The 23,449-nt window shown below is 43.8% G+C and overlaps 1 protein-coding gene across 1 annotated transcript in view; it reads right to left on the reverse strand.

Moving 5' to 3' along the window:
* The window catches only part of SLC35F3 (solute carrier family 35 member F3), a 70,851-nt gene that overhangs the window by 29,305 nt on the left and 18,097 nt on the right, over positions 1–23,449 (reverse strand). The window lies entirely within an intron of this gene.

Genomic DNA, 23,449 nt, shown 5'->3' on the forward strand with positions numbered 1-23,449 from the left:
TGTGTTGCTGGATCATTTAGGTCTCTCAAGTGACATACAGTAACTGAGAAGGGCTTGGAAATCAATTACCTGTTGTCTAAGAGAAATATGTAATTTTTGGCTCCCCATATAAGCACTTTCTTGTTTGAACAGCAAACAGGCAAAGTCAAAAAAACTAACACCCACTGTGTTTTTAAAGAAGGATTAGAGAGCACAGAAATGGAGCCATAGCAGCTGAAACTCCAAGAGACTGTGCTCATGAAGAGTTAGGGAGATAGATACATTTCCAGTGAAGAGCTGTGGGAACTCATGTGGTTTGGATCTTTGAGGACATGTTCTAAAAATGTTGGCTGAGAAGCTGTAAATTTTAATTTTTACCTGATCTGCATTGAAACAAAATGCTCATTCACTGAAACAGAAGCTTCTGAAGAAGGGTACTGGTTAAAAAAACTTATAACAAATACTGAAAGAGGTTTTGAAATCGTTCCATTTGAATATTTTAAGTGCAATCTGACTTTTTAATTCAAAATTAATATTACCTAAATATATAGTGAAAAATAATGGAAATTATCAAAACCAGCAGAACATATTAAAAAAAAAGTAGGCAAGAACATATTGTAGTTGAAAAGTGGTTTTATTTTCATTTCCCACCTGTGGATGCTCTTGGATTTTGCCTTTCATCCATTTGGAACAAGATTCCTTTTAAAATTTCAAAATGCCTCCTGGCATAATGAAAAAAAAATTAATGACCCGTAACAACTCCTCAGTGTGACCACACAAAAGGCACTGCTGACCCCAGCTTCATAGCCAAGAGAGAACAATGTCTTCAAGTAGGGGAATTTCCCTTCCATACCCTTACAATATAGTTTACAGTTATCTTCATAAATAAGACCCACAGAGGGAAATATTAAAAGAAACCATAAACCTGGTCATGCATGTGCCAGTTCAGGAGCCTTATCTCTAAGGAATTTTCTCCTCACTACTATTCAGAGTTACAAAGGAGTCTGTAAAACTATGGGCAGTATTACATGAGGATCCTATGGAAACAAAAATTTCTCTGAAGGCTTTTCTCAAGACATAGAGTACAAAGCATCGACTTGATTTTCTTTCTGAGCATCTGAGGCAGTTCCAGAGGATGGACGCAAGCCACATTGTCTTTCATTTGCACTCTGAGGGGTCTACATCCTCACATTTCTTCTTTCAAGCTCTTTTTATGCCTGTGGGTTGATGGGCCACTCTTACATGGTTCAGGTGCTGAATCTCAGTTTCACGCTCCATCATTCTGCAGGCCATGAGCTTTCCTCCTTTATACCCTCCAAAGAAGCGAGGAGGACTACTGAGTTTCATGCTGGGTCCTTCCTCCAGAGGGGAAGCTGAGTTATCACAGAGCAGCTCTAGGAATATGCCTTGTCTTTGCTCTTGCAGGTCACAAAATTTCCAGCTCCTTCCATCAGCTCCTTGCGACTTCCCAAAGACATTCCCAGTGGAGAGTCCTTGACATTTTGGAATTCTGGAAGTCAGTAACCCTTGCCTCTTCTCCTTTGCTGAAGCTAGCTAGCAGCCTCCATTTCCAAAGGAGCTACAGCCTGTTCTCTCCTTGAGAGCTGTGTCATTTGTGTGGGGGAAAGGGCTGCTTATGGGCTGGGCGTGCACAGGGTGTGAAAAGGTATCACCAGACATCTGCCGTTAGCAGCCACGTGCTCACGGGCATCTTCTCAGGGATGTGGCCACTGACAGGAGAGCCATGAAGCATCCGTCAGGCAGCAACAAATGCAGATGCCCTCCAGCCGTGGCAGGAATGACAAACTCCAGCAAAGCCTTGCCTGCTGAACTTGGGGTCCAGAAACAGGAGAAATAGGGAACAAATGCCCCAGATTCAAAGAGCAACAGTGACCCCGTTATGCATTTTGTTGTACCGGATGGATCAGGTCTTTAAAACCAGTGTCAGCTGCCAAGGCTATGAGTTCTTATGCTCATCTGAATTCCAGAATGGTGTAGTTTTATTCACCTCTCTGGCTTCTACTGGAAGTGTGGAGTGGCACATTTGTGGGTCACCCTTGTGCCCCGACTGTTGGCTGTTAAAGCAGCGACATTTGGCGTTGAGTTTTCTTCCAGCTGCTGACAATGTCCTACTCTGGACATTTCAGCCAACATCCTCATTAGAGACAAAATAAGAACATAAATACCTAATGGGGTTATTAGGCCTCGATTGCTTCATTCAGAATGAAGTAAAGCAAGCGTGATATTAAAAAGAACAGAGAAGAAACATAAGGGGAGAGAGATCAGATAGAAATTGATTAATTCTACAAGTAAACAGAGAGATTACGGCACTGAGGTGATTATACTGCTTAGAGATTATAAGAAAATGAGATCTATTTGAAGTCCCTGGAGAGACTAGAAATGAGAGCAATAATGAGGGATAGTCAGCAATTTGAAGGAAGCAGAACTTAAGAAGGTTTCAGATTTGCTAAATTAAAAAAAAAAAAAAAAAGATTCAAAGTTGAGATGGTGGAGCAAAATGGTGCTTGTGACTAAAAACTGCTGGAAGCTGTGATCACCCCTCTGAACGGGACGCTACCCATTATTATTAATGTGTTTGGATGGGATACATGGCTGTTTTTCCACAGATACCGTGCTTCAGAGGGCTGATCTGTATGTTTTAAAAATGTTAAATTATTTCTATGGAATTTTTCACATTTTGAAGGTTTTACTCTTAATATGGTAAGACATGGTGAAGCATCAAAAATCTCTGACCAGTCTGGTGCCACGGAAGCAGAAAAATACAAAGCAGTAGGGTCTTGTCATTTCCGTGCATGTGTGGAGGGAATGTCAGTGTGGTTTGGATCAGGCTGTTAACAGTACACACTGCTCTCCTTCCCAGTGACATTTTTTATGTACTTGTTCTTTTTCTTTTGTATTTTTATTGCCTACTAAACAGTTTCTTTTGGCTCTGCTTTGTGTGATCCTCAGTGCAAAGAAAACAGTTCTGTTCAGAGGGGTGCTTTGAAAACTGCCCTGATGAGGAGCGAGCTGGTGCCTCGCTGGCACCTAATGCGCTGTCCTGATCTTGGCTGTGAATCCACAAATTAGGATTTCAACCTAGCCATCGCTGAAGGTATTGATTTACTTTGTGAAAGACTGGAAACCAGAAAGGAGCCCTCATCTGCAACAGTAATAACACAGGAACTTTTTGGAACAAGATGAAGGACTCCTGAGTTAATGAATTGGAAAACCCATCTGCTGGTCCAAATGCTGTACTTGTCTTTTTAACATCCAAATTATTGAAATAGTAATACAGCGTAAACCTCCCCCTCTGCCCCGTCTGCGTCAGTGAGGTATTCACTCAGAGATGCCTGTGAAGGGATGGACCTGGACCACACAGGAATTACCAGCCTGGGTCCAGCCAAGCCCTGTCCTGTCTCCGGCAGCTGCCTGCAGTGGAAGCACTGGGGACACGGCACACATGAAGAAATCCATCTCCTGGCACAACCTGCCACTTTCTCGTCTTTCTCTTACTGCTCTCCTGCTTCATCCACCTTGGATGCATTAGCCATGTACCCTCACTCAGCCTGTAAAGACAGTGTAGCTCCCTGCAGTTCAGGAGCACTGAGGATTAATTACCATTTCATTAATTAAAGCGCTCTGAACCACTTAGGTGTAAGCGCAGAGCCAAAATACAGCTCTATTGTCCTTGAAAGAATGATATGAACCACTGTGATAAGCTCCTGATCATCTGCTCAGCTCAGCTTGGATTTTGCCAGCCCCGGGGAGCGCGCTGCCTGTGCTTGGTCTGCCAAGTCTGGGACTCCTTCCCCTGACAAGGAGCCATCCATGCTGAGTGCCATGACCGCGCTGCTCCACAGGGTGGTTGGGATTCACTAAAACTACGTCTCTGGAGGGAATCAGCATAGCAGACAGAGGAAGAGTCAGGATTATCCAGGGTGGAGATGCGCTGTCTAGCAATAGCACCTGGAAGACTTGTGAGAAGAGCCCTTTAAGTGGCAGAGACTGATTGCTCACAGTAAACTTGAGGTGACTCAGCAACATGGTATCTGGATTTGTCTCAGAAATGTGACTGACATTCCAAACTGCCAAATGGAAATGACAGCTTTTAACCTGGATTTTCCTTTATCAGAACAGATCGTGCATTTCATGCTAGAAATGTCCTGACCATTATCTGCTTCTGTGTTTATTACATTTGGATGTGCCTCTGGTAATGGCTTTAATAAAGTGCCTGGAATAGAGCCTGTTAAAAGAGTTTTCTTACATACAGATGCTCAGATACCATGTGACTGACTGTAGCACAGATGAATATCCTTTTATGATAGAGGGTTTCTAAAAATGTAAGAATATCAGGAAAGACCCTTATGTACTATAACCTGATGTAAAGTCAAAAAAGCAATTTCTGTTCTTTGACTATTTTTTACTATGGGAATCAAACTCCTTTTAATCTATATCAGCAAAGCGTGCAGCACATCCATTTTTACAGCACTCAGTTCTGGCTAAAATGAAATAGCTCTGTGACATGCAGCTGCAGTTTATGGCATCTTCCTGGATTTAATGGGTAGAGGGAGTTACAGGGAGTGTGGGACTGTGATTTTCTGAGCAAGACAGTAAGGGCTGTGTGCAATGAGCCTCCCTCCTGTTTGCTGGTTCTGAAAGCCAAGCTGCAGTGAGGAGAGCCAAGTGTTTGCCAGATAAGAAATTACCGGGTTCATTTGTCTTCCACCTTCTACTCCTGTGACATGCTTATTCCTTCCTTCATTTTGGAAAATGACCTTGTGATTCTTACTTCCAGGATCGCACTCTGCTTCCAGAGCAGCTGCACGGACAGCAGTGAAAATATCTGCTCCCTGCCATTACAGGGTAAAAGCACTGTTGGGGCAAAAAGCACAGGGTCTCCTTGCAGCAGGGAGTCAGCTCCTGCTGAACCTTGAGGCTTGCCACCTAGGAGAGAAGTGGACCTTATCTAGCCGTGATTAATGCCTGCCTTGTGGGCGTTTCTGCCCTGTCTTCTTTTTTTTTTTTTAATAACGGATTTATAAAGCCCATGACTTAGACTATAATTGTAAAATGGCTTTTCTGGCCCTCTTCCAGATCTGTGGCTCCAGAGGTCAATATCAAAATGTGCTACATAATTTGGATCGGATACCCTTTGGTTGCAGTTATGGTCAGTGCAATTGCAGCCACGTACAATGGATTGCCTGGGAAATGAAAACGGTTGGGTTTATAGCAGAAAGCGTGTGAGGAGGAGACACAGTGCTGTTCTGAGAGTAGTTAAAAGCAGAGGAGAGGAGCATAGTTAGTTGGCCTGTTTCAGTGTGCCTGTGAATCCTTACACATACATAGCAGGGGGTGTTGCAGAATTTAACAGAATTACTGCTGGGGATGTATCACAGCCTACATATTCCGTAAGCACTTACCTCAGTTTAAGTTCAGACATAGATTAATGCAACCAGATAACTTGGTAGCATTATCTGTTATCTGGAAAAGCTGGTTTACATCTTTCTAAGATGCTAAGATTTTTTGCAACTTTGGATTCCATAGATGTCTTTTGGTTAAGCCAGCCCAGCCGTGCTGGGCTCAGTGCTGCAAGCTTTCTGGGGGAGCTTCACAGTGAGACTTGTCATTTGCCTGCTTCTCACATAGGGCTTCCTACATCACTGTCATTAATAGGACCTGGACATCTTCCATCACGTTCTGACATGAACAGGGAGAGAATGAGGCGTTACGTTGGCAGAAAGCAGATCTCAGGCAAAAGAGGAATAAGGCCTTTGGAAAATGCTGGGTTTATCCTCACCTGTAAGGACATCAGTAATTGTTTCCCATCCTGTTCATCTGCCAGGTTGTGCTACTGCATCACATGCTGTGTTACTTAGGTTCATGGTGAGGACCATGAAGGGGTGAGAAAAGCATCCCCCCGATGTTCTCATCCTTGTGTCCAGCTTTCCCTTGGCAGGTACTGTGGGACCACAGCCCTCTTTCACAGGCTGCCAAACAGCAGCTGCAGAAGTCAGCGATCGACAGTTAAATGAAAAATAGCAGATTTTAGCAGGTATGTGCCTCAACCTCGACTGCAGGCTCTGTGGCACAGGCGCTGTGTTTGTTTCCCTGGTGGAAAAGCACCTAGCATGAACTGCTGGTGCGTATCAGGATTTGCTGGATGCTGATTTCACACGAATATTAAGCAATAATGATACTTACATGGCTGTGTGAGCTAGGCAAAGGAGACAGGCTCAGATAATGAAGATTTAATCTAGCATGCATGCTAGGAGAGGAAGGGAATTAGAAGACAATAGAGAACAAAAACACATGAATGAACAGTTCAGCAAGGAAAATACGCATAGGCTTCAGTTAAGCCAGTGCCGAGCCCGGAGAAATAGTAAGAGGAAGAAGATTAAGACTAGGTCTCATTATTGCTCATATCACATGAAGAATGTGTAAGATGATGGATGTGTTAATTTGCTCACTGCATCTAAGTAGCTGAAATAGTTGGTAGGTGGGCTGAGCCACAAACCAAAATATTCCCAGCATGTGAGAGAGGCTAAGCAGGCAGCTTTCAAGATTATATGGGAGAAGGGAGCAAAAAATATCAGTTGTCCTACAGGAAAACATGGAATAACACCTTGAAGATACATAGTGGGGAAAAATCTACCTAATTATTCTTGCTCTTTGGTTTTGATGTGAATTTTATTGCTATGCTCATTCAATAAAAATATATTTAACCTTTTCTCTTCAGGATCAATAACACATGTAAAAAGAATGAATATACCAAGCTTAGGGTACATGGTCAATGCATTCTTAAAAGAGAGTTTTCCCTAATTACAGAGTATAATTTGTGAAATAACAAATAAATTATTATTTTACTGATTCCCCATATGCATGTTTACTCATGTTCACTGCCAGAATGGGGTAATTGTGTTTCATGAGAGGCTGTTATTAAAATTTAGAACATCCCCTGAGGTCTTTGAAAATTGAGGTTTACATGTGTTAGGAAACGGCTCGCAATCACATTTAATGCATACATAAATCATCCTAGAAAGTACACCAACAGAGACAAATGATTTGCTGTTGATGAGATTCATTACATTTCTCATGAAGGTAATATAAAAAGAATTTGACAAATAATCCATAGACAGCACAAATGAGGAAGCTGTGAGGAATTACTGGATTTCTTCACCTTTACACTGAAATCCTAAGAGGATCATGTCAAATTAAAAACATAAATTCATATTCAGGTACCTAATGCACTGACTTTTCCAGTGGGCTGAAGACTGTCACCACCCACTGATTTCAAAAGAAATCATGAGTGATCAAATCTGGATTTTAAAACAGAAGTAGAAAGGTTAAGCACGGCATCTCTTGCACAGAGCATCAGCCATGGTGGGATTCCAGCCCAGGAGAGAGTGGTAAAACCTTGCTGAGGGGGTGTTTCGCCTTTTGGAAGTGGGGACAATACCTGTGCCTGGCTGTGGAGGAAGGAGCATGTACCAAACGCTAAGGATTTAAAAAAAAATTTTAGGTGTATTGAGAATGAGGAGGGCTGTCCAGGGCATTCGTTTTCTACTGGACATCAGTGGGATGGGAAGGGGTGTAAATGGAGGGGAGAGCTCATCCCGCAGCCTGATGCCCCTGCACAGGCAGGGCTCTGCCCGGGGTGGTGGCAGGGGGCTGGTGACAAGCCAGCTGGGGCACTCTGTGCTGCAGGTAACACCTTGCCTGTGGGCAGGTGGCTGGGGGTGCCTCGTCCTCCCTCGCAGGGCTCCAGCTCTGCTCATCGGTGGGGGAAAGGATTTTTGTAGCAGCCCCCGGCAGGGCTTGCAGACAGATACTTGAGAATAAGCAGCCTTCCTGCTGTGAGAAGGCAGGTGTCGGCTCCCTCAGCAGACAAGCTGGGGCCTGATCCTGGAGACTGCTTTCCCACTGAGATCCACAGGGAAAGATGACATGCTGTGCGAAGGGATTTTCCCACCCCAGCCAAAGGCACAACGCCACATTTACCCTAGAGCTAGGAAGCACAAAATCTGTGGCTTCGTTTTCCTTTCAACAGTTCATATTTTACAGGAGAGCTCCTGATCTGCAGCGCGCTGTATGAAGACTGTCAGAAGTAAACCAGCCCGTTACTCCGCTGGGATGTATCCCTGCTGTAACAGGGTAAAGGGGCTCAGCACGTGTATTTAAATGGTGCATATATACACACATACATACACATGCATACATATGTACACCACCATAAGGAGACATTTCCAACAGCTTTCACTGCTGGTTCACCACTCCTTCCAATTGAGCCATTACAGTTTCACCACTATCTTCGGTAAGAGCAGAGAAGCCAGCAGCAGACCTCAGAAATACTACCTGAAATATCATGACACCTCACCAAGTCTCAGTAACAGCCATGCAGAGTCACAGTGCCCCGCCATATCCCTGTCCACCCCCCAAGCCCCCACACCCCCTGCCCCGATGTACACAACGCAAAATCTGGCTTGTTTTACTGGGCATTGGGTAAACTGTATTAAATTTGGCTCTGTCAATACTGCACCTACACAGCTAGAATAAAGATCTTCAGTGGCTGGGCTCAGCCCCTTCGCAAAACTTAATGCTCCATGATGAAACTGGGAGAGAGAGAGGTTACTCAATAAGCTTAAGTCCTTGAGAGAGAGAAAAAACCGTAGTGAACAGTAGTTCATATTGTTACTAGTTTTAGTGTTGCATCTGAATTCCTTTTCAGATTGTTTCCCAGGAAGAGTGACAAGAGCAGCAATGTGGTTTCAGCCTCTCGGGTGAAACTATTTGTTCAGAAACCTGGCAAAGACGATGCCTGTTTTGCTGCCCTACTTTCCTCTGGATCCCAAGCAGCAGTGAGCGCACTGCTCCTCTGGCAGAGCAGTGAACCTCACTGATGCATGTGTGCAAAACACCTCCAAGGTGTGCAGGGCTCTAGCTGGCTGGGGACGCCAGCTCAGTTCTCCCGTAGGATTGCTGGCTACTTTTGCAGTGCTGGAGAGCTAAGTCATCTTTGCCATACCCACACTGGGGCTACCCAAGAGGTACAGCCTGCTGAAGTCTCACTAGAGCACCAAGGACTGACAAGCTGAAGAGCTGCAGAGTGAGCTGACCGTGGGGGAGGCAGGTGACCCTTTTGCTGAAGGGACCCCGCAGCAGAAACGGCAGCTTCTCCATTCATGCAGAAAGATCAGTGGCACACAGTGGTAGAAAGCAGGTGATACTCTCACCTAGCTGTAGTCATTTTCCATCCTGTTGTAAATCATGCCTTCTTGTTCATTTAGTAGTGCTGGGCTAGAACCAGCAGCTTTAGTCGCTGCACCAGAGCATGGGAGAGGTATAAGATGTATTGCAAGGACTGTAAGGCAGCTATTAGCAATCAGTCAGGCATACTGATGATGATGGGGACATCACCATGATTTGTATCCAGTCTCATGGAAAAATAAATTAATTCATTCTTGGAGAAGCATAACATAACAAAACTGCATCATCAAATCTTGTCTGGTCAGTGCTGTTTGCGTCTTTAATTGCCAGGAAAAGGAGTGCACCAGAACACGGGAATTGTTACAAGCCCTGCAGAGGAAGGACTGACCGGGTAAGCATGCACTTAAGCCAGGACATGTATCTCAGCTGTCTGCATTTTGTCAAGGATGGAGGGACTGTGTTCAAAGCCTTGGGTGAGCCGAGTCCACGCCAATTAGATTATCTGCAGGAGCAAGTTAGATCAGCCATGACAAGCTAATTAAGATAGGCTTGCATCTCACCTGCTGCTGCCAGCCCCACAATATCCTTGGTGTGTCTGTCTGTGTGAGGATGGATTCACTCAGGCCTTACCTCCGAGAAGAAGAGAGGCTCCTGAAGAAGAAGCATCTTCTGGAAACCACATGTAGATGTTTATGCCTGTTTGCAGGACGGGGTCTTTTTGTCGATCTGACCCTGTATGCCAAGCCTTGCCCCTCAGGAAGATGCACCGTTCAGCATCACTGGAAATCAGTACTGTCACCCCTAAACTCCAGTAATTTAGCCAAATTAATTATTAAAGATACAGAAGATAACACTAGCAAGGAATCAGCAGGGTTTGCTATTTACTCTCTTTCAATTTGGCTCACAAATGTTGCTGGAGAGCTGGCCAATTTCAGGTGACTTACACTAGTCCAGATTCTCATCTTCACCAACCCCAGAGCTGCATGGACATGAGATATTTTTGGTTTGAAAAGAGTGTAAATGAATTGAGAGTTTGGCTTACGGGGTGAGGGCTGGATAACATGATGACAGAAGGGCTTTATAAACATTTATTATTCAAAATCTCTTCTGCAAATGTGAATACGCCTAGGCAATTATCTCACTTTAGCTGCAGATGGGCAATTTTGATGCAATTATTATGCACCTTCAGTACTACAAAGCTTCCAGTGCCATTCCTTTTGAAAACGTCTGAATTAAACAGAATGACAAAACTAATGAACTACTGCATCTTTTTCCTGTCAGCTGCACAACATCTAGTAGGTGCCATCAGCACGCTTCATGCAAAGGAGCCACGTGGCCATGGCTGTTAGCCCAAAGCCATGCAAACACCAAGTTTCCCGCTGAAGGCAAATCCATCTGTAGCCTTCAGTAGCCATGTTACTTGAGGAAGGGTGCTTTGCCACTGCACATTTGGATCGTGAGATTAGATCGATACCAAGACATTATTTGTCATCTCTCTCAAATTTCCCTAATGAGATGTTTCTAACATGTGCCTAAAATCTGTGGTTATTTACTGTTCTGCGCTAGACAAAGGCTTTTTGGGTAATGAGACTCCAGATACCAGCAGCATAATAGTGGAAAGTGTCTGAAGCCACACTGACAAAGAGAACAGTTTGTTTTTAGCACAATTGCTATGGAGGAAACACACTTGTCTCTAGTTTCTCGGAACCACTTGTCTCTCGTTCCTTGCAGCAAACATACCCGGGAAGCCAGCTGTTGTTTGGCTTTTTTTAATCCTTAAAACAAAACAAAGTTCAATAAATCTAAAGCAGCAGACAACATTTTGCAACTTGCCAGCCAAAAGTAAGGTCCACAATTAACTATACATATAACTGGTATGATTTTCAAGAGGAATGTCCTTCTTATAACTCCTGTCTACTTAAAAATAAAGCCAATTCTCTGCTTACTTTTGACAAGATGTCAAGAAAGTATCTTTTTACAGTTTGGTAAATTTTGTTCGTACGTGCATTCTTGTTAAGGAACAAATCTGTTAACACATGAAATAACTGTTGCTGGTATGATCTTCCCTAGATACTCCCAAGTGATTTGTTTGGACCCCTGTAACTTGGATGGCTGCAGAGCCCAACCAAGTGCTGGAATATTCCCTGCTAGCCACAGGACTCAATGCCCGAGCACACTACAGCAAGCATGCTGTCCATTGAAATTGTATAGGACTTACTGCTTTAGCGTAGCTCATAGAAGGGCTACAAGAACTATCATTCATGTGAGTGTTAGGTTTCATCAGAACGCATGCAATCTGCTCCCACAACAGGCCACATCTGGCCCACCGTCTCTGATTCCCCAGCACACGCTAACCACTCTTTTCAGGCTCTTGCTTTTCAGACACTTGACAGCTCAGTTGCACGCTGATAGAAACCACCTCCCTTGTTTAAAACACCTCACTCATTTGGTCTGATGCCACCTAGCTCTTTCTTCACCTTCTCCCATCCGTACATGATTTAGCTGACCTTTATCACATCCCCCTACAGTTCCCCTTTGACATGATCAAGAGTCCAACTCGATTAAAAAAGCCATGTGGAACTTGATAAGGCAGAAAGTAATGGCATCATAGGAATCAGCATGGTTAAGTTGTTTGAAAAATCTATTAAATCGATAGAGCTCTTTGTTAAATGCTGTAAGACTTTCAGAGGGTTGGTCTTAATTGCTAAAAATTTCATGAGCAAGCGTAGGTCTGCAGGTACGTTAATGGAAGGCAGCTGATCATTTGGCTGTAGGTCACTGTATCCTCCTCTGGGATACTCTTTCTCAACATTTAGGTTTTTCTACTTCAGTTCTCCAGAATCAAAAGACACTTTTTAAAAAACACTGGAGGGGATTAGGGTGAATGTGAATCTGGTCAGCACCTGAATTGCCCTCTGAAAGAAGGAAAGACGGAACACATCTAAATAGTTATTAACTTGATATTTCTAATATTCACTGAGCCAGACCCTTCTCTGATAGAAATCAGCATGCTGTGATGGGACTCCGTGGAGCTGTGCCAGCTAAGGTCAAGTGCTGACTGGACTTATCACATTTAATATAGAGAACTTAATGAAATACTGAAAATTCTACGTGAAAATTTGTTTTACTATGAAAAGCAAATTAATCAGAAATACTTGATAGTGTGTTAATACAATTTTAAAAAAAATAATAAAATCCTTGGGGTCTGAATCAACATGTTACTGTCTGAGGACAGACAAATATTTAAGGTGGCTCTGGCAAAAAAGGGTGAACAGCAGCAGAACAGGTACCATTCATGGCAACACATTCTAGTACATGTAATTTTGGGATATCTAGAGATGGCACATTAAAAGATGCAATGAAGTACACATAAATGTAAATAGTAATAGTTATGCCTCATTCAGTGTCTGCATATCACTAACCATTAACAAAATAAAAAAGTAGATATGATGTGGCTCTGCACTGAGCAGGTTGGACTAGAAACCTCTCTCCCCAGGTCCCCAGTAACCAGAATTACTCCTTGTTCCTATGACCTGATGTTCAGGATATCATGGTGAGATGGTCTAACAGCAGCACCATTTGTTAGATAGTAAAAATATCAGACAGCATTACAGAGCTGTAGCTTAATTTTTATTCTAGGTACTGTTAGGAGGCACTGAAAGCAGAGGTGCAATTCTCACTATTTTCTAGTGTGCTATTTAGTAAGAGAGCTTTTCATAGCTGAAAAATTATCCTTCTGTACTTGGTAATCTATACGTACTCCAGCTGAAAGCATAATAAGATGGACTAGTGAAGAAAGCTGTAGTTTCAGTGCAGAAGAAGTAGCATACAATTTTCAGTTGGCCTGGCTGGCCTCTACAATAGAAACAGTGAAGAGAATTAAGTTAAAAAGACCCAGTATTTTGGCAAAGCAAAACATTTTTTAGCTGCAATGGAAAGGCAAATGCCAGATAACATAAAGAAATTGAGTCCTCCTGTAGCAAATGGACCTGGACTCATCCCATCCAAGGGTGCCCCGTGTTAGCAAAGTACTACATGAAGGTTAACAGCACCCTGTCACTGAAGGGACATTCACGATGACTTGAGATCCATGGGATTTAACATTTGCGCCTGCTGAAAGAGACGGGAGATACCATCCTTCATGTAAGGCTGCCAGAGGCCAGTTTCCCCTGTGGGAGCTTGAATGTTTCACTGAGGCAGTGGAAGGTTTTCAAAGATATGAAGGAAATGTTGCATCGGTCTCTTAAGTGCTTGTGAAGTCATAGCTTCAGTAAATAAGTAAACAGCCCCCCCGGCTCCAAAGAGAAGGAACACAATTTATAAATTAACAAACCAGAAGCAACTGACACCAGCTCCATGTGGGGAAGCACTCAGTCGGAGAAAGGAGGGACAGGGAACAGATCAGGCGGCCACAGTGGATTTGGTTAGTGTAGGCTTGCTGAAGAACAAGAGACCCAAATGACATGGCAAAGACCATAAAATAAATGAGGCTCTTTCCTTTAAACTTGCTGAGATTTAGCCCTAAACCCAAGGACTGACAAACAGACCAACAGCGGGGTTGTTTCTTTTCCACAGTTAGGCTGAAGTCGCCTTCACTGACTGTCACCGAAAGCAGGCGAACAAAGTAACAAAACCAGATCTGGTTTGTCTTCCCTATTTTGGATCGGACTCCCTGGCAGAAGCTACCACCTGCAAAAGTGTTTTAGCACTGGAAAACACAGAAATGGTCGTACATGGGTGTGCAAGCACATCTACAAGAAGGGCAGGAAGGAGGATCCGTGGAGCTCCAGGCCTATCAGCCTGACCTCGGTGCCAGGGATAGCTACAAAGCATATCATCATATCATCCTGAGTGCCATCACATGGCACAAACAGAACAACCAGGGGATCAGGTGCAGCCAGCATGGGTTTAGGAAAGGAAGGTCCTGCTTGATGAACCTGATCTCCTTCTACAACAAGATGACCCACCTAGTGCATGAGGGAAAGGCTGTGGTTGTTGTCTACCTAGACCTTAGTAAAGCCTTTGACACTGTCTCCCACAGCATTCTCCTGGAGAAACTGGTTGCTTGGCTTGGACAGGTGTATGCTGTGCTGGGTTAAAAGCTGGCTGGACGTCCGAGCCCAAGGACTGGTGGTGAATGGAGTCACATGCAGCTGGTGGCTGGTCACAACTGGTGTTCCCCAGGGCTCAGTGTTGGGGCCTGTCCTGTTTGATATCCTTCTCAATGATCGGGACAAGGGGAGTAAGTGCTCCTTTAGTAAGTGTGTAGATGACAGCAAGTTGGGGGGGGAGTGATGACCTGCTTGAACGCAGCAAGGCTTTGCAAAGGGACAGGCTGGACCGATGGGCCAAGGCCAGTTGTATGAGGTTCCACAAGGCTCAGTGTTATGTCTTGCACTTGGGTCACAGCAACCCCACACAGCGCTACAGGCTGGGGCAGGGGGCTGGGAACTGCCTGGTGGGAAAGGGCCTGGGGGTGCGGTTGATGGGCATCTGAACAGGAGCCAGCAGTGTGCCCAGGTGGCCAAGGCGGCCAACAGCATCCTGGCTTGTAGCAGACACAGCGTGGCCAGCAGGACCAGGGCAGTGCCCGTCCCCCTGCGCTGGGCACCGGTGAGGCCGCCCCTGGACCCCTGTGTTCAGCTTTGGGCCCCTCACTGCAGGGGGACGTGGAGGGGCTGGAGCGTGTCCAGAGCCGGGCAGGGGGCTGGGGCAGGGGCTGGGGCACCAGCCTTGTGAGGGGCGGCTGAGGGACCTGGGGGGGTTGGCCTGGAGAGGAGGGGGCTCAGGGGGGACCTGATCGCTCTCCGCAGCCACCTGACAGGGGCCGTAGGCAGCGGGGGTCGGTCTCTTCTCCCGGATAACGAGCGACAGGACGAGAGGAAACGGCCTCACGTTGCGCCAGGGGAGGTTTAGGTTGGGTATCGGGAAAATTTCTTCCCGGGAAGGGTGGTGAAGCGTTGGGACAGGCTGCCCAGGGCGGTGGTGCCGTCGCCATCCCTGGAGGTGTTTAAAAAATGCATAGATGCGGTGCTGAGGGACATGGGCTTATCAGTCTTGGGGTTAATGGTTGGACCTGATGATCTCAGGAAAGGATTTTCCTAGCTAAATGATTCTATGATTCTGTGATTCTATATATGAACCTGTCTGCCCATCAGCTCATATCTTACTATTGTTTCCCTCCAAAAAAACCCCTATGGATGTTCACGGACATTTTGTAGCTGCTTGACAGGGTTTTTCGATTTATGATGCCCTACTCATATACCTACATTGCTGCCAACCTCCACCTTTGGCTATTTCTCCCTTTTTACCAGCTATAGCTTTGCCTAACAAGTAAGGGTGGCCAGCTGCCACAGACCCAGCCTGAACAGGATCTTTAGCCAGGTACTTGTGCATTTATATAAGGCTGCTTTTTTATACAAACACAAACAATCCTGGGAAATCTGGACATGGTCCATAACCACTAGGCAGCTGGACAAAAAGGTTTTTTCCACTTCTGTAGTACTGCCAGCCTCCAACACTTCTCACTGTATCATCCGTCTTTATTGAGAGCTGTTAATTTTAGCTGTGAAGTCTGTTGCCATACAGGCATTTTCCTTTTTTAAAGCAGCTTTAAAGGTATCTGCCTTCAAGGTATTTTGACCAGATCTAGGCTGAAAAAAATGCATAATTATTTATCACTCCTTCCTGAGTTTTGTTGTAGTTTTTGTTGCTGTTGTAAACAACATGGGAGAACCTGTCTAGGACAGTGCCCTCTGCTCAATGAGTTTGTGTGCTGGGTATCAAGGTACTTGATACAAATGACAGGTGAAACACATTTTGCAAAAAGGCCAGCTGTGAACTCTGTTTTCTTCCATGTTGTGATGATTACAATTGGAAAAAACACCATATCCATGCTCACCTCAGCTTTCTGCTTCTTTCCTCGCACAGTAAACACAATCACACACTCTTGTCCCAGTCCCTTTTTTCCTTTGCCAGCCATAAAATGCAGTTACTTTCCTGTTTGTGCATGCAGGTCTATGCCTGGAGGCGGCGAAGAGAGGAGGTGACCTCTGAGGTCCCTTCAGCCTGGCTTGCTTTGGTTCCACAGTCTCAGCCAGTGCAGAGAGATCAGCATGGGCAGGATCGGTACAGGTGGATTTGCTCTTGAGCTCTTGGGAGAAAAGCCCTAGCAGCATGGAAACTTGGCAGCTTGCTTTCCTAACCAGAGGGAGAGCCAGTGAATGAAATGCACTTCAACTACTGACCAGAAGATTGTTCAGTGCTGCAAGACACCACATTTTTCCCAAGCAAAAGCCATTACATAAACACATTGTTTCATAGCACATGCCCTGTCTGCAGGTAACAAGAGCAATTACTTCCCTTCTAGTCCTTGCCTCAAGCACTGTTACCTCATAGGAGGCATATAATGTGATTATTTTAGAGCATCTGCTCAAGCCACAGCAGAGAAGACAAAAATAATGGAGCAAGAAGACAAAATTATAGGACATCACTTAATTCAATCATCCTTGGAGTGATTTTGCAAACCAAGCTCAAGATTAAAGAACATGTGTTCCTCCTAATCGGGCAGTACCCAATTTTTATTCTCAACTAGCATTCCACAAAGGTCCAAAGGCCCAGAAGAGGTGATCCTCAACAAATGAAGGATCTTCAGATTAAGGGGAAGCTTTTCACATTGCATCAATGTTAAGCTCTTTTCAGAACATCATGGTCCGAAATACAAATGCAATCTCCAAGTATAAACTGCGAGACTAAGCTAGAAAGGACTGGTTTCCTAAAGAAGGACCCGCGACCATTTTCTCACAAAAGCTAAACCACAAGGCAGTATTAGCTACCTGAATAGAAGGAATTAGCAAACTAGTCAAACAGAATTTTGAAGAACTTCTCGTGAAGGTGTTTGAGGATATGTAAAAGCCGGGGTAGGTTCAGAAAGGAGGTAAGCATATAAATGCCACCTTACGTTCCTGAGAGCACCATGCAGGCTGCGCATTGTGAGAGCCACCTCCAGAGAAAGTGGGACTTCAGCATTAATTTTGGGGCGTCCTGCCAGCCACTCACATTGTGAGTCCAATGTAGGTAGCTCCAATGTAAGCTCCCGTAGCATGCACTTGAGGAACAGAAAAACTACCACCTTGAACATGCCTCTGGGAGCAGATTTTTAAGCTTTTCAGTGGAATACATCAAAAGGAGTGCCACAACTCTAGTTAGGCACCTAACTCTGGGATGGTGGAGGTCTCCCACTAGCAGCTACTTTGGCTAACAGACTGTGTTCTTCCTCAGCCTTTCCTGCTGTTTACCTTACATGCCTTACATTTGTGTCTCCTCTGTAGGTGTTTGCTCTCCCCATACATTTTGGGAGGAAAGCAGGTACTCAGCTTCAAGCTGGCAGTGCTGGAATACACACTGTGGCACTGAGGAGCTGTGGCAGATTTCCTTGCTAATCTAACTCCTGGTACTGTCTTTAGTCTGTAGAGAAGACTTCTGTGAACAGGAGGTTACTTCAGAAAAACTCTGGAGCTGGAGGACTACCTCTTTTCTCAAGAACAGGCAGCCTGAAGAGCTTATTTTTGACAGCCGGCTGAGGAATTTTTGTTTCAGGAGCCACAAAGAGCAAGATACCATGACATTAATCTTTAATCAACTAAGAAAACAGGTCTCCCCAGGGAAGCAGCTGAAATGATGACTTATGTGGTCACCTGGCAGTAATGCAGCATCGCTGTGTTATGTCAAGGCAGCAGTGAGAAGGCACATCCAGAATTCCCGTGGGGTGATGCACCCCTATCCCATGTCCCACAGGGACACACTTTCCTTTTCAAAACGAAAAAGACAGCAGCTACCACAGGTTTCGTCAGGAAGAGGTAATTACTTTACTTTGAGAAACAGAATTTAACAACAGCATCATCCTGAGCTCCGTGGCTTGGGCTTCAGCTGAGCTAAGCTCAAATAATATGTTCCCTGACCAAGCCTGATGTTGTATGATGTATGTATGGACACCAGACAGATGCCCATCAGTACTGCCCCTACCACAAACACCATGCTGTTCCAGCAGAAGGCTTCCTTACTACTGCTACTTGCTGCTAGTACAATTTGGCCTTGTCTTCAGCCAGAACCCCTGGAAGAAAAGTGCAGGTTCAGTGAAAAGTCTCAGAAGTGAAACAGTGGCCCATCAATAACACATACCAACAACAGTTGAGATGTCTTCAGGGGAGATACAGATGACTACAAATATGATAAACCTCTTGCACAATATTATCTGCATCTTCTTTTAAGTAATCGCTTCAATACCAAGCACAAAGATAAGTCCTGAAAGACTGCTATAGAGATCCAACTGACTTAATCTGGAGTTACGCCTGGATTATAACTAACTCAAGTAAGAATCTGATGCTATATCTTTTAATTTCATGGGTTCTTTTTGGTTTTTTCGGTTGTTGCCTTTTTTCCCCCAACAAGCTAATGGGAACTTGAATTGTAAAGTGATTTTATTTTGAGGAACACAAAATAAATAGGTATTATTTTAAGGCTAATGTACTGAACTAGACAAAGAGTTTATTAACTGAAGTTTTTTGAAAGAAAACATGCTTCATTGGGTGACGTTTGCTAAAAACACTTACATTCATCATGTCTTGATGCCTTCATAGCTTATTTATGACTCTGTTAATGCTGTCTGCTCTGGTGGTGAAGCTCCCACCTAAGTAGTAATATAAATCAGTAGGATGTCAAAAGTCAACCACACTGCAACATTTTAATGCTGCTGGGTAAGATAGACTCATGAATACGAAATGCTGAAAATCAATAGTAAAAAAGTATTCAGTCATGCCAAATCAAGCTCTGACCTTCTTCCCCCTTCGAGTGGGGGTATTGTGGCCAAGCAGTTGGTTACAGTGCTGCGTGGCCAGGTTCTCTGCCTGCTGCAGAAGAGGAGGGCAGTGCCTACGGTGCAGTGAGTTGCACTTTCATATGAGTTAGGATCGGAGTAATGGACCCAACTCCTGGAACTGGGGATTGCCAGGCTAGTGCCTTGTCTCCTCCACGCTACCAGAAATACATGTGAAACACATTTAGAAACTGGCCCACATTCTCCTGGACATCACGTGAAGCTGTGGCACCGATAATTTCTGGCCACTGAAGAGCTAAGTCTCAATTCTGAGCCCATATGCATATAAAGCAAAAGTCTCTTGTGAAGTTAGTATGTTGGTTAAACAGAGTGAGACCTACTATATTAGTCCCTCTACCACTGCTGCCCCAGTAGTTTGGTTCAGCTTCAAAGAAATAACTATACTTTGGTGTTACCTGCAATTTTTTTCTTTCTTTTCGAAGAAAAATCTTCAAATTCTGAAAGATTAGTGGCAGCTGATTTGGGGGGCAGTATAGAGACAGTGAAAAGGTGATTTCACTGATTCAGTGAAAAAGAACATATTAAAACATGCTCAAGTGTGGTTGCAGATCAGTGCAGGTACGTATGATGATTCTTTCATTCATTCTTTCATTCTTTCATCAGGTGCATTCAAGGTTGTAAAAAAAGATATAGTTTTAGCTTCTGCTTTTTCCTTTTGCCCTAATGCTTTATAAAATAAAAATCAAGATCTAAAGGACAAACAAATAAATAAATAAATAATCACTCAAATCATTTTGGAAAGTCCTGCCTTTTCCTTCTCAAAAAAAACATTAGATAAGATCATACCATCCAAATAAACAAGCTTTCTGAGGTATTATCCTTCTAAAATGTGAACCCAACCCTCTGTTATTCCCCCCCGTTGGCACACACAGAGTGAATCTTTATAAAAGGTGTGTTTTGTCCTGCCTAGAGATACACAAAGCTAAGCACTACCTTACAGAGATTTTAATTTAATCTTTCATGTAGCCAGGGAGTTTTAAGCTCTAGTGCTTTTAATTTATGTTACCTCATAAATTAATAATGTAGGTATGACGGAGGGTAGCTCATCAGATTAAGTATGTCATTTTATAAAGCAGTTCGGAAGCAAAAAGTATGAAGCCAAAATAAAGTACTCTTAAATGATCCATTAGTCACATAAATCATTACATGTGTTATTTCTGGTCTGGGCAATGGTTGAAATGAATGGTAATTTAGTTACTGTAATTTTATTTTAAGCTAGTAAGCACTTGCACAAGAAGTAAGAGAGTGACTCTGACCCTGGCATGCTCTTCTTGGCCTGCCAGAGCTCTCTGCATTGCTCCCCACACATGCAGTCCTGCGCCAAGTGAGCGTGGGACACGTTCTCCCTGAGCAGTCTACACTGGGGCACAACTCTGGCACTTGATGGAGCTGCACAGGGAGCCTACAGCAATTTGGATGTGAATGCATGAGTTTTGGTTTGCTTTGAAGAGTGACTCTCTCCCCACGCTGCGGACACAACTGATAGTCCACTTCAGCTCAAACAGCAAGTTCCTTACCATGCAATATGGGTCAATCAGAAATCCTTAATATTTTACATTATTGCCTAGTACTCAAACTCTCATAAAGAAACTGAATAAACCTGCTCTTAAATTGAATGTGCTACTATAAAATATTGGTGGAAATATTTATTACAGGTATATAGGCTATAAAATGGGGGGAAAAATATAAAAATCTGTGCAGCACTAAACTGGTTTGTGTCCGTGACAGGTATGTCTTTCTGTGAAGACTACAAAACATACAAATGTATATATTTACAGCATAGTATATACACATACTGGTACAATACAATAGGAATTAAAAACCATAATAAACCATATAACCTGTATAGGAAGGACTATACATCTATTCACTGTTGCTACATTTTATCATCCTCCTTTTGTGCATTTTTCGTAATGTTTGCTGTTCTTTACATGCTCTTTGCTGTGCTGCGGGAGGCTGAGCTGCCCAGCCCTGTGGCTGCGCAGGTGGGCTTTGCTGCCAAAAAACATTAGGTGCCTGTGGATTTTAGCAACCTGCATAGGCAAGATGTGAGAATCCCTTCCTTCACTACCTCACTGCTAAGGTGACTTAGATGCCATATTTCCACCCTCTCCCACTACCACCTTTTCATTTATCTCATTGCAAATTCCTGCCAGAGAGCTCAGATAAAATATAAAATATAAATGAAGGTGAAGGATAAAAGAAGCAGAAAGCAATTAAGCAAGTTTCTTGTTAGTTCCAGGTCAGAATTTTCTCATTTTAACTTTCCAGAAGTCCATGAAATGCCTCCCTAACATGTCCAACTATGCCCTGAGTGCAAGCTTTCCTGAAGATGGTAATGCCTCATATAGAGCTACAGAGTCTTTGTACATGTCTTTCTCCCTCTATATGCATATATATATAAAATACGTAATATATATATATATATATAAAAAAATACATAAAAAGGAGGAATAATTAAGAGGGGATGCTGGAATGCAATGCTTGGCTTTTCTGATGTACATGCATGTGACATCTCAGCTGTGTGGAGCAAGCAGATGAACAGTAATTCTTTTCCCAGTAGTTCTTACTGCAGCATCACTGAAAGGTCGCAGTTTAGACACTGGGCATGCTGAGGCAAACGCTATGTAAACACATGGTGAGGGACAGTTCTCCCTCCTCCCTAAAGGACTGCTTCATCCAAATGAACAGAGTACAAGGAAATCAGAGGTCTGTAGTGACTTGCTCAAAACCATAAAATAAACCTGCAGCAAAGCTAGGAATCAAAGCGGTATCTACAAATGCCCAAGTCTACCCCGACACCAAGAAAATACTCTGTAAATTAACCCTATTCAACCTGCTGGTCAGACACACAAATGCACATTCTTTACCAAGCCTGCTGCAAGTTTACTTGTAATGATGTACCCCTGCAACCCAAACAGGCTGCAGGGCTTGCACCTGCTCTTCAACTCAGCCATCATTTAATTAAATGGAAGACATAAAACTACCAACCATATCAATTAACTGCAGCAACAAAATGTATAATGCTCTGATTTTAACCCCAGGGATCTGGCGAACCACAACCACTCACCCCAGGAATTCAGCAGTATTTAAAACATGCAGCTGTAAAGAAAAATAATTAAAACCCAAAGAAACAAAAAGGTAGCTGTTTTGGGCTAGCATTTGTTATTGTTTTTAAATTAAAGTGTTGCTTTCTCTGACCTCCATATTTATCTCACCTTTGAAGCAACCATGTTTGCTGTGGAGTGAACAAATACAAACCAAAGACTGAAGTGCAGGAAACACGGCCTCTTATGAAAATGCCTTTAAAACTTCTGGATACTGCTTTAAGACCTGCAGTCAAGAGTGAAATTCCTTTATTTGCAGCCCCTGAACGATTTAGAAGATGAAGAAACTCTAAGGATGGCTAAGCAGCAAAATGTCAGCATGTATAACCTTAGTCCTAGTCATCTGCAGGTAGAGCATTTCCTGAGCACCCTGGCTTCTTAGATTTTTCCTGTATTAAGTTTCCACCTCACTGCGGCACAGCTGGAAGCTGAGAAATGTGTACCTCTTACTGTTTACTTTCGGAGCGACTTCATTAAAAGGTTGTGAGCCCCACTGTGTAACAGAAGGGGAAAATGTTGTTCACATCCTTCCATGTATCAGAGAAGCTTTCTGACACAGGACATCTTGAAGGCTGAGTCATCCCATCTGTCCCAGACACCTCTCAGGCCAAAACGAGAGGAGCTGAAGGAGCGCTCACCAAGAGGCAGTCCTTCAAGCAGCCAGAGCATCAGCCCCTCACGGAGGATGGGCACTCAGGGTTTTCCACGAGAGCTTCAGGCTCTGTGGGTTTGGCTAGCTGTAAAGACAGGGTGTGCTGAAGACAAAGTGCTGCCTTTGGTTAGGACCTTCCTTCCTCCCGGAAATAAACACAACAGCTCCAGTTTAACTGGGATCAGAGCTTGGCCTTTGATGTCACGCCAGGAAAATGCTGCAGTACTTCTTACTTGGCTGTTCAAGGCATTGCACTAGTCCTGAGTTTCAAAAAGAAAAGCTTGCTTAGCTTACTCAGGGATTGTCATAAAAGTCAGCTGTGGGTAGAGGAAGAAGATACTAATAAAAAAATGAAGTTCACAGACGTTTGAACAGAAAACTCCTGAGAAGTGATTGCAGAAAATGCGGACTTTCATTACATGACATGTATGTATTGGAAATAAACCTGGATTTCTTACTGCTGGAGTGAAATCGTATTAAGAATAATAACATAGCACTTAGCACAGGACACAATGAGTTCAGAGCATCTTTTAACAAACCTGGAGAGGAAAGCAAACACGAGCTTGATTTAACTGACTGATCTGAATAAAATGTCTGTAAGATGCAGAG

The sequence above is a fragment of the Falco naumanni genome, chromosome 6 (assembly GCF_017639655.2).
Source record: "Falco naumanni isolate bFalNau1 chromosome 6, bFalNau1.pat, whole genome shotgun sequence".
NCBI lineage: Eukaryota > Metazoa > Chordata > Aves > Falconiformes > Falconidae > Falco > Falco naumanni.